Source organism: Myotis brandtii, unplaced genomic scaffold (assembly GCF_000412655.1).
Source record: "Myotis brandtii unplaced genomic scaffold, ASM41265v1 scaffold520, whole genome shotgun sequence".
Lineage (NCBI taxonomy): Eukaryota > Metazoa > Chordata > Mammalia > Chiroptera > Vespertilionidae > Myotis > Myotis brandtii.
In genome coordinates this window covers 764049-773115 of record NW_005369827.1, presented here as the reverse complement: position 1 = coordinate 773115, position 9067 = coordinate 764049, and positions in this window count along the sequence as shown.

The following is a 9067-nucleotide window of genomic DNA, read 5'->3' as shown; positions in this document are numbered from 1 at the left end:
AATCAATAAAATAAAAAAAAAAAATATTTAAAAAAAAAAAAAAAGGAAACTCCTGCCCTAGCTGGTTTTGCTCAGTGGATAGAGCGTCTGCCTGTGAACTGAAGGGTCTCAGGTTGGATTCTGGTCAAGGGCACATGCCCAGATTGTGGGCTCAATCCCCAGTGGGGGGTGTGCAAGAGGCAGCCAATCAATGGTTCTCTCTCATCATTGATGTTTCTATCTCTCTGTCCCTCTCCCTTCCTCTCTGAAATCAATAAAAATGTGTTAAAAAAAAAAAAAAGAAAAAGAAAACTCCTCACGGAGAGATATTTTATTGAAATCATAGAGATTTAATTCCCAGGTTATTAATAATTTATTAATTGTACCTTAAAAATTTCATCTTCACAGCCATCTTATACATTATTTATACATATGTACAAATTTTCTGATTTCTTTGCTCATGATTATTTCTTTCATTCCAAATCTAACAGACATTTTAGACATAAAATGTCCAGAAACAAATTCTTATTTCCTATTCCCAATCCTGTTTGTTGAATAGTACAACTATCCACCTTAGGGGTATCATTTTTTTTAATTAAAAAAAATGTTATACTTATAGAAAACTTACAAAAGCAGTATAGTGTTCATGCATATCTTTCACTCAGTTTTGCTTCATGTTAACTTACATAATCACTTATAATGATCAAAACCAGAAAATAAACATGGCTATGATACTATTTACTAAAGTATGAACCGATCAAATGTTACCCATTTTCCTCCCAATGTCCTTTTTCTTTCCAGGATCCTACATTGCATCTAGTTACTGTATATTTTTAGTCCTCTCCAATCTATGACAGTTCCTCAATTGTTCCTTGTCTTTCATGACCTTGACACTGTTGATGAATCCTAGTCAGTAATTTTGTAGAATGTCTTTCAATTTTGGTTTGTCTAATATTGTCTCATGATCAGATTTAGACTATGGTGGAAGGAAGGGAAAGAGGTGGAATCTATATATATAAATGGCTAATATGCAAAGTGTCCCCTCAGGAGTTCAACCAGAAGACCAAGAGTTCGATCGCTCACTATGACGTGCGCTGACCACCAGGGGGTGGCGCGGAACGAGGGAAGGCCCTGGTCAGCAGCCAGAAGGCCTCGATTGACCCTGATTCCCAGCCAGGCCTAGGGACCCAACCCGTGAACGACTTTCGTGCACCGGGCCTCTAGTTTAACTATAATAGTGAGTTTCAGCACATAGTAATGTTAAGTGTTCTTAAACTGAAACATTTTCAAAACAATGTCTAGAGAATTCAAGGTATTAGTAATGATGCTGCACTAAATTCACCAATACAATGCATCCCAGAGCTAATGATAATATTTCTATAAAGGCACCAAACCAGGTATAATATTTTAAAATGTGGAGTCTAAAGCATTTGGCCTTGTCTTTTTTTTTTCTTTTAATCCTCACCTGAGGATATTTTCCCATTGATTTTTAGAGAGAGTGGAAGGAAGGGGGAGAGATAGAGAGAGAGAAACATTGATGTGAGAGAGACACATTGATTAGTGCCTCATCCGTGCAGCCCGACTAGGGCTTTAGTCCATGGGCCAGGCCGACACTCTATCCACTGAGCCAAACCGGCTAGGGCGACCTTGTCTTAAAGCAAAGTTAGTTCTCTCTATAGCAGGTAGCAGCTTAAATGCAAATGTTAAAAGTATTGTTTATATCCCTTTTGTGGCAATAAATCCGACTTCATCTGATAAGTTTTTTGCTGTATATTTTGTGGAAGATGTGAATTTATTGGAGTTCCTTTTTCATATGTCTTCTATTCTGACTTGTGTTCATTTACAAGATTTTTTTTTTAACCTCCAATATACCCTAGTCTGTATAAACAATGATTATATTCAATTTTATTTCAACTGCATATTGAAAAATATGACTGTGAAATTTCCATGGAAGTTAGATTTTTATTTTTACTGCTAACATTGTTAAAATATAAATGAGGGTTCTGGGCATACCTTATCATAGAATCTCAGATTCTCAAGAGTCTTAAAGGTCTGTTATATCCAGGTATGTGGTCATTCTTCCTATAACAGTCGTTCTCAAATAATAGCTGATGGCAATTTCCTTTATTCACCATGCCTCACATAGTTTCTATGAAACAACAATAACAACAAAATGATGGAATTACTTTGGTTTGTAGCTTTTGGGGAATGAAACATTATCCTAATCATAAAACCTATCACTACGAAATGCTGTTGGCATTCCCCGTTGCTCTGTTTATACCCATAGATACATTATATATAATAAAATACATTGAGATACATTATATACAATCAAATGTGTATATCAACAGTAAAGCTTTATGATTTTTAATAAATTTACTATTTTAAATGTCAATGTTTCTTCTAACCTAAGTGAAAATACTGATTTCCTTGGGAGAAACTTTCTATTATTTATATGTTATAAAAATCTTCAGGCAAATTTGTATAAATTTAGATTACTCAAGCATAATCCCATTAAGAAGGTTAACTGGCTATCATCCAAGAATTAAAATAGATGACATAGTTAGTGCCTAATATCCTAAATTAGAATATGTGCACTTTAATGGTAACAGATATGACTTAATGATTATGTTCATAAATGGATTACAAGGTCGACATCACCAGTCTGGCTCTGCAGTCATCGCAAACACAGAAGAGGACAAGCTGCCTAGCAGACTGTTTTCTATAAGGAAAATGTTCCAGTAAACCCTGACAAGGCAGGACAGGCTAATATTTATCCAGAGGGCCGAAAGTCACATTTGTTGTTGCACAGTGAAAATTCGATTGATTCCTATTGACTTATAAACGTCTATGTGAAAGACAATGCAACAATTGTGCTCCTGAGAAGGAGTTCAAAGTGACTCCAAGTGGAGAGGTATTCCTATGGCACAGATAAGTTAGATAACGCAGATAACCAGGGCGGAGGCATTGCCACTGAGGATTTCTATTGACCTTTGCAGTTGTCTTTCACTGATACACAGTAGTTCCGTGAGATTATAAAGGATCACCAAATACAAATCATGCCCTTTTTAATGAATACACATCTGTCAGTCCATTCAGGAGGGCAGCGATTTAACTCTCTGTGTAAGATGTGGAAAGAGAGGCAATAATATAATGAGAATAATCCCAACCATTCGCAAATTTAGAAACATACTCAGAGAGATGTTAATGTCAATATTCTAACTTTGGGAGTACAGAGTTCTCCATGGAATGTAAACAGTTCTTCCACAGGGATCTGTCCCTAAGTGGGGCAGGAAAGAGACCCCTGACTTGCACAAAATTGGCTTTGTTGATAGAGTTTCCCCCGAAGCCTTTTCTTCATAGGACTAAGACAAGGCCAGTGAGCATCAGGTAGTCAGATCTAATATAAACATATCCCTTAAAAATTGTCTTCTTCATGTTAGGTCTCAAATCGTTATTATAAGGAAAAGAAAAAAATATTTTAGGATTTCAATAGGTGTCTTTAATTCTGGAACTTTCAGTGCTATATTATCTGTTACCAACTACACTCTACAAATGAATTGTTAGTCTTATTTATTCATCAGCTGGTTTGATATATGTTGATATTAAGAAGAGCTGAACTAATGACTAAGGAGAGTATGAAGAAAACTTTTGATCAAAATACTTTTAATAAAACATGCACGGAATCTTTGTTAGCTAATGTTTTATATAATGAAGAACTGACTTTTCTATGCCTTTCTGAAAAACTATCTAAAAATCAGCAGCCCTGCCCTGGCCAGTGTGGCTCAATTGATTGGAGCATCGTCCTGGGCACCAGAGGGTTTCAGGTTCAATTCTTGGTCAGGGCACATTCCCAGGTTACAGGTTCGATCCCCTGGTCAGGGCACCGATGTTTCTGTCTCTATCTATCTGTCTCTCTCCCTCTTTCTCTCTGCGCCTCTCTCTCTCTCTCTCTCTCTCCTCTTTTTCTTAAAACAAACAAACAAACAAACAAACAAAAAAAAAAAACGCGCACACACACACTACAAAAACCCCCAAACCACACTATATCCTTGGGTAAAGATTAAAAAATATCAGCAGCCTAGTTTGTTATGTTCTTTGTGTATCCCCAATTTCTTGGAATGCATTATTGCAGTCTTTCAACTAAGACCTAGAAATGGAAGTAGTTATGACCTATTATTTTATTCTCGTCAAAGAAGGGCTATATAGAAATGGAAGGTGCATATAGAATGGTCTTTTGCCTGGAACAAATTCAAACTAGACACTATTAGAGAATAGTGACAAGTAAGGGTTAAAATCCAGATGCAGTTATTATGTAGAAACAAACTTAATAAGAAACTCACCCATGAGATATATGCACCAGTCATATAATTGGCTTTCTTGCTTTTCTTTGAATATATTTAACTCATACCACATGAGGGCCTTTATACTTGCTGTCCCTTCTCAACATTCATGTCTCAGCTCAATGTCCCCTTCTTAGATGTCTTTTTGATCACTTACTTCTCCATTCTTCTCCCCAGCTTTCCTCTATCTCACTATGTTGCTTCATTTTCGTTTAAAAAATATTTTTTATTGATTTCAGAGAGGAAGGGAGAGGGAGAGAGAGATAGAAACAGCAATGATGAGAGAGAATCATTGATTGACTGCCCCCTTCAGGCATCCTACTGGGGACCAAGCTCACAACACAGGCAGGTGCCCTGACCTGGAATACACTGTGACCTCCTGGTTCGTAGGTTGATGCTCAACCACTGAGCCACACTGGCTGGGCATGCTGCTTCCTTTTCTTTACAGCACTCACTCTTATCTAAAAATACAAAATTTATTTTTCCTCAAAAATATAAACTTCAAGGAAGCCGGGACTATCTGTCTTATTTACTGTGGGTTCCCAGCATGCACACAAAAAAAGTGCTGACACAGCAGAAGCTCAATAAATATTTGTTGAATAGGACATGAGTAAAAATCACCACAGTTAAAAAAAAAAAAGGCATCAGTGTTCTGTTCATGCTTATTTTTTTGAGCCCTTTAAAATATTTCTATTCTGGTTATCTATTACTTCACACCAACTACCTCAAAACTTAGTGCCTTAAAAGAACAATCATTTTATTATGCTCACACTACTGTGGGTCAGAGTATGTAGTCAGCCTTGGTGAGGTGATCTTTCTGCTCTACACAGTGTTGGCTTGGGTCACAGTGGAATCCCACCAGCACCTGGGAAGATGGCTTCACTTTAAATTCTGGCGCCTGGTGGAGATGGCTATAAACCTGGGCTCAGCCGGCCCCTTCTCTCGCTTTACATGGCAGCTCAGGCCGCTTGAGAGAGCGAGGTGGGAGTCGCTAGTCCTCGTAAAGCTGTCTGGACCTGGCATAGTGTTGTATTCACCGTTTATTTGGTCAGATCAGTCACAGGCCAGCCCACGATCAGGTGAGAAGTATCAAAGCAGATGTAGTCATTTTTAATATTTCTGAGATACAGTATTTCCAAGCAGATGTTCCTAAAAAAAAACCAACACAATCCAACAAATTAAATTCAGTATCTTTCTGGAAGTTACAGGCTTCTGATTGAAGTCCCACCTAAATTCAAAGGAGGCTTCAAAATGCTAATAAAGAAATAAAGAAGTTAAAAGTGATATAATGGAAAAGATATGTATACTTTTTATACTATGCTGTACACCTAAAATTAATACAAAATAATATGGAATGTAAACTATAATTAAAAATAAAATAAAAACTTTTAATATACATCTTATTTACTTATCTAAACACAATAAACCCTGTAAATTGGTTTAGGTCCTCTGAACTTATAGGCAAAGATTCATATATGGACTCCAGGTAAAGGAACCATCAAATGCAAAGTGGGTAAATATTATTCTTGTGATTATGGTAGTGATAAAGGCATATGAAATTACTAGAGGCCCAGTGCACAAAATTAGTGCACTGGTAGGGTCCCTAGCAGCTGCTGGCTGGCAGCCAGGGCCTCCCTCCCTTCTCCTGGATGGTCTGCCCCCTGGTCAATCTCCTGGAAGAACTCCGGTCAAAGGGACAATTTGCGTACTACACTTTTATTATATAGGATAGTTTTTATGTAATGTGGATAAATCTTGCTTTTGTAAATAGTATATGTGATTGCTATGATTAACAGAATCAATATAAGTAGTGAAATTACTAATGAGGGGCCCTAGCAAGTTTGGCTCAGTGGATAGAGCTTCGGCCTGTGGACTGAAGGGTCCCAGGTTCGATTCCGGTCAAGGGCACATACCCATTGCGGGCTCGATCCCCAGTGAGGGGGCATGCAGGAGGCAGACGATCCATGATACTCTCTCATCATTGATGTTTCTATCTCTCTCTCTCTCTCCCTCTCCCTTCCTCTCTGAAATAAATAAAAATATATTAATGAAATTACTAATGAGGGGACAAATAGGTTTATTACTTTTATTTGGAGCCCCACCAGTATTTTAGTTGCTAACACAAATGGGTAACTGCTATCCTTAAAGATTGAAAAATCCATACTATTATGCATGAAGGCATGAATTGTCAGTTTTTGCATACTTTTTTGGTAAATAACAATTTTTACTTTCTGTTATTGGAGTCACAATCTAATGATTTTATTAAGCTATATTTACATTGTGCCCTTGCTTGCTGGCTCCCTTTTATTTCAAGAGTGGGAAGTACAACTTCCTCTCAGCCAGGCCTGGTTATTTAATTGGTGGGAGGATATTTCCACATATGGGTTCATATGTGGATTCATTATGGATTCATATAAGCAAAGATTTATGTGATGTGTCTTCTATGTACATTTTTCTGAGGAGAAGTTTCATAGTTTAAAAAATATATTTTTATTGATTTCAGAGAGGAAGTGAGAGAGATAGAAACATCAATGATGACAGAGAATTATTGATTGGCTGCCTCCTGCTTGCCTCCTACTGGGGATCAGCCCGTAACCCGGGCATGTGCCCAGACCAGGAATCGAACCATGACCTTTTGGTACATAGGCAGATGCTCAACCACTGAGCCACACTGGCCAGGCAGGTTCATAGTTTTTATTAATCTCTCAAAAAATCTAATGACTCCTCCCTTCCCCATTCAAGTATTTCTAAGCAAAATTCCAAAGTAGGTAAGTTCATTTTTTAGAGTTGTCTCCCTTGATAATACCTAGCCTTGTGTAATTAATAATGGTAATAACAGCAGACTTGCCCAGCCAGCATGGCTCAGTGGTTGAGCGTTGACCTATGAACCAAGAGGTCATGGTTCGATTCCCAGTCAGGGCACATGATCAGGTCAGGGCACATGCCCTGGTTGTGGGCTCGATCCCCAGTGTGGGGCATGCAGGAGGCAGCCAATCAATGATTCTCTCTCATCATTGAGGTTTCTATCCCTCTCTCCCTCTCATTTCTTCTATGAAATCAATAAAAATATGTTAAAAAAAAAGCTGACTTAAAAAATTATTACCTGCTATGTGCCAGGAAGAGTTCTGTAACAAGCCTATGAAGTAGTACTATTACTCCTATTTTACAGATGCAGAAACTGAGGCACAGTAAATTGCCCATGGTCACCCAATAGAATGTGGTGGGGCTGGGAACCCTAGCACATTGGCTTCAAAGGGACCCATGCAAGGAGGCCCTGTTCATGAGTAATCGTTTACTCCTTTGTAAATGGGTAATAGCAGGCAGTGTCATCGTGGGGATTAAATGAACCAAACTAGGACAGTCCATAGTTGTAATCCTAACACCGATTACAGTGGGTGCTTAATAAACACCAACTCTCCATGCTTAGCCATTGTTGAATTCCAGGAACCTCGCCACTATCTCTCATTGTAGAGATATTGGTGTGATTAAGTGCAAGTCCTAACAGGGTGGGTGGGTTAGGACTTGAAAGTCTAGGACTGACGCTGGAGATATTGCTCTTCCCACTGAACTCCTGCAGTGGTTCTCAACCTTCCTAATGCCGGGACCCTTTAACACAGTTCCTCATGTTGTGGTGACCCCCAATTTCACTGTTACAAATTGAACATAATTAAAGCATATTGATTAATCACAAAACAATATGTAATTATATATGTGTTCTCCGATGGTCTTAGGCGGCCCCTGTGAAAGGGTCGTTCGACCCCCAAAGGGGTCGTGACCCACAGGTTGAGAACTGCTGCCTGAGGGTCTTACATTTTCTCTTAAACTTGTATGCAAATGTCACATTCTATTCCACAATTCTGTCGCTTATCTATTAATATAAAACCTGTTTACTCCCAAGCTTTGGGGTCATTGTTTTTCCATGAAGATGCACCTTGGTTATGGTTATGACTGGCCTTCACCCCCCTCCCCTCCCCCCTGCTCTTTGGGGGACTTGGCAGGGCAGGTCTGGAGGCCTAGATGCCTAGTCTGGCTTAGTTTTGGAATAAAGCTGGACTCCTTAGCTTGGTTAGGTCTCATATTTTTCTTTTTTAAGAATATTTTTAAATTTATTTCAGAGAGGAGGGGAGAGGGAGAGAGAGACATCAATGATGAGAGAGAATCTTTGATCACCCGCTCCTGCACGTCCCACACGGGGGATCGGGGGATGGAACCTGAATCTGGGCACATCGAGCTTGTGCCCTGACTGGGAATCGAACCGTGATCTCCCGGCTCATTGGTGGACCCTCAGCTACTGAGCCACATGGGCAGGACTAGGTCTCATATTTTTCATCCTATCTAATAATAGACAAACATGGTAATTGACCATACCTTCACTATGCCTCTCATTGGCTAATCAGCGTGATATGCAAATTAGCCACCAACAAAGATGGCGGCTAATTTGCATACTGCAGGCAGATCCCACTGTGCCGCCCTGCCTGGGGCTGGTGGCAGCACGATCCCCAGCCGATGGCCGCCCCAGTGGGAGATCCTGGCCTGCTGTGTGCAGGGCGGGGCGGGCAGGGCGGGCAGGGCAGGCGGCAGCACTATCTGAGCGGCCGCCCGACCCAGCTCGGGATCCGGGCCTGCCATCTGCAACCGGGGGAGACGGGGCAGACACCAAGGGATTGGGCGTGCCATCTGCCACCAGGGGAGCGGGCCTAAGCCAGCAGGTGGTTATCTCCCGAGGGGTCCCAGACTGTGAGAGG